We start from the raw sequence: 2961 nt of genomic DNA, 5'->3' as shown, positions 1-2961 counted from the left end.
CGGAAGATAAGGGGGGAGGAGGAGGCGCACACAACAGATGGCTTACGAGAGCAAGAAATCATCCGAATGAAATGGACCGAGCTCCTATTTGGTGCGCTAGCGCCGACAATCGAGTCAGTGCGCCCTTTTGGGGCAGCCAATACGCGGGGCATGATGCACCCTATTTTTTCCATTTCGTTTTTCTATTTTTTTATTTTCTGTTTTTGTTTTTCTTCTTTAAAACAATGCATGATTTCAAAAAAGCTCATTCAAAAAAAATTGAGTTTTGAAAAAATGTTCAGGAAATCATAAAAAATTCGTGGCTTCAAAAAATGTTTGTGATTTTTTTTAAATGTTGCATTAAAAATTCTCATGAACTTGATCAAAATATTAACGAATTCAAAAACTATTCAATAGTTTTGAAAAAAGTTCATACAAATCAACTAATGATTGTGAACTTCAAAACAAGTTCATCAATTCAAACAAAATATTCATGTATTTTGAGAAAATGTTTGTCAAAAAAAAATGTTCATGAATTTAAAAAATTGTTCCTAGATTTTAAAAATGATCTTTGATTCGGAAAATGTTCGTTGATTCAAAAAATGTTCACGAGTTTTAAAAAATGTTAACAATTAAGGAAATGTTCACGAATTTATAAAAAATGTTCACAATTTCATTAAAAAATGTTTGCAAAACTAAAAAATGTTCACAGGTTCCAGAAAAGTTAAGGAATTTGAAAATATGTATGCAAATGGAAAACAGAAAAATGAAATGTAAATAAAAAGAAAAGGGAAAATGGAAAGGAAAGGAAATTGAACAATAAAGTAGAAAAACTAAGATGAAAAACAGAAAGAGAATAAATGAAAAAAGGATGAAAATAACAAAAATAAAAACAAAAGAAAAAAACGAAAATGAGCTAGTTGGGTCGGCCCAAAATGTGTACTTTGTAGGAGAGCGCGCAGGGCCGGGGTGGGGGTGGGGGGGGGGTGTTACACTCCAGGTCGCTAACCATCAACCTGCACGCTGAATAGGGTTGGTTGTTATAGACCTGGCCATCTGGGACGACATAGCACAGCCCGACCCACGCTTAAACGTGCATGCCATGACATGGCCCACCACGACACATTTACGCGTCGTGTCATGATAGCCCTGCGTGCTCCGTCTCAAGGCCGACACATCACATAAAGTAAATGTGCCGGCCTGACCCAACACGCGTGCTTTTAGGTCAATTTGGGCTGTTTTTTAGAATTTGGTTTGTTTTTTGGATCTATATATCAACAAAAATAAAAAACCAATTATAAAAAAACAAACGGATTGTGTTGTGCTGGCACGCGGAATGTGGGTCTCGCCCAGGAGTCCAAGCATAGCCCATGCGTGTCATGGGCCAGGCACGACCCATTTAGCCGCGTGCCGAGCCAGACATATCACGGGTCAAGCATGTGTACTAAGGGCCCGGCTCATGAGATTCGACCCAACTGGCCAGCTATAGTTTCCCACAAAAAAAAGAACTGGCCAGCTATAGTCTTTTTTTTAGGCAAAACTGGCCAGCTATAGTCGGCCACTATGAAATATATCATCGCGAATGCACTCCAGAGGGCCATCAGCCATGTACAACAAGTCAACAACTAGAGGATGACTCATGCTTTGTTGCGCCATAGTTTGGTTTGGAATTTATTCTGTTTTTTCTCTCAAAGCTTATTATTGTAATTCACATTCCGTGTGTACTGCGAAGACGGGTGAGCAAACATGGATCCCCAAGTGTGGCATTTGATTGTTTTTTAGGGGTGGGCGGTATTTGGTTGGTCCTTTCGATTTCGGGAATGTTTCGTTTTTTTTTCAAGTGGCCGTATGCATCGCCCAGATGCGGAGGCCGGGGGTCATCCTCCTTTTTTAAAAAAATAAAAAAATCTGTTTTTTTTCATGTTTTATTTTCCTGTCTGTTTTTATATTTGTTTTATTTTTATTTTGCAATTCATGAATATTTGTGAAATTCAGAAACATTATTTTAATTCTTAAACATTTTTTCAGATCAAATGTTTCTTCAAAATTGTGAGCATTTTACAAAAACCCGTGAATTTTTTAGATTTTTGTGAACATTTTGTAAATTTACAAACACTATTACACGTCACAAACAATATATCTGTCTCAGTTAGGTAGCATACCCATGTACACAACTCTTGTAGTTGCTCATTAATCAGCTCACCCAGCTTAACTACAAGAGTTGTCACAGCACGCAAGTTTACTACCATTCAGACGACTGACGCGCAAACCTCTAATCAAGAGACTCACCCGGGTACAAGAGCCCAACATAAATTCTACCATGTTCCTTTTACAAACTCCAAATTCCAATTTCTTGGCTCCATTTTGTACACGCATAACTGAATTGAGCTTAACGTCAGTTTCTCTTTCCCTCGTAGCCTTGCATTTAGTGAGTATCATCCGGCAAAACATGGCATCTCGTGATCTTGTCAGAAAGACAAGCCGAAATGTCTGATGAACAAGGAGACAACTTGAAGTAAATTAAGAGTCTGAAAACCTTTCAGATGGCACTGTCTGAAGCTTCTTGTCAGCATTTTTTTTTAGCAACAACAGGCTTGGGATAGGAAGCATTCTTGACATAGAACCGTTTCTTCCACTAGTGCAGCCACGACTCGGACACAAGTCTATTGTGGTCACTGTCACTGATAACCAAAAAAAGAAGTTTCAGTTTTCAGGAACAAAGATACGAGTATTTCTTTGCGACAAAGGAACATAACTTGTATTTTAACAATAACACGCAGTTGGAGTGTTACATACTACTCTCTTCATAAAGAAATACAAGAGCGTTTGGATTACTAAAGCGGAGGGAGTATAAATGTAACCATATCCAAAGATAGAAATAAGGATGGGTACACTTCAGCAGCGTGATTGCTGTGGCAATAAAAATGGTGCTCAAAGGTTTTCCTACGTGTTGGACACTGTACATGGATATGTTTTGGTGGA

Source organism: Triticum aestivum, chromosome 5B, assembly GCF_018294505.1.
Source record: "Triticum aestivum cultivar Chinese Spring chromosome 5B, IWGSC CS RefSeq v2.1, whole genome shotgun sequence".
NCBI classification, from domain to species: Eukaryota; Viridiplantae; Streptophyta; class Magnoliopsida; order Poales; family Poaceae; genus Triticum; species Triticum aestivum.
This window is presented reverse-complemented; position numbering follows the sequence as displayed.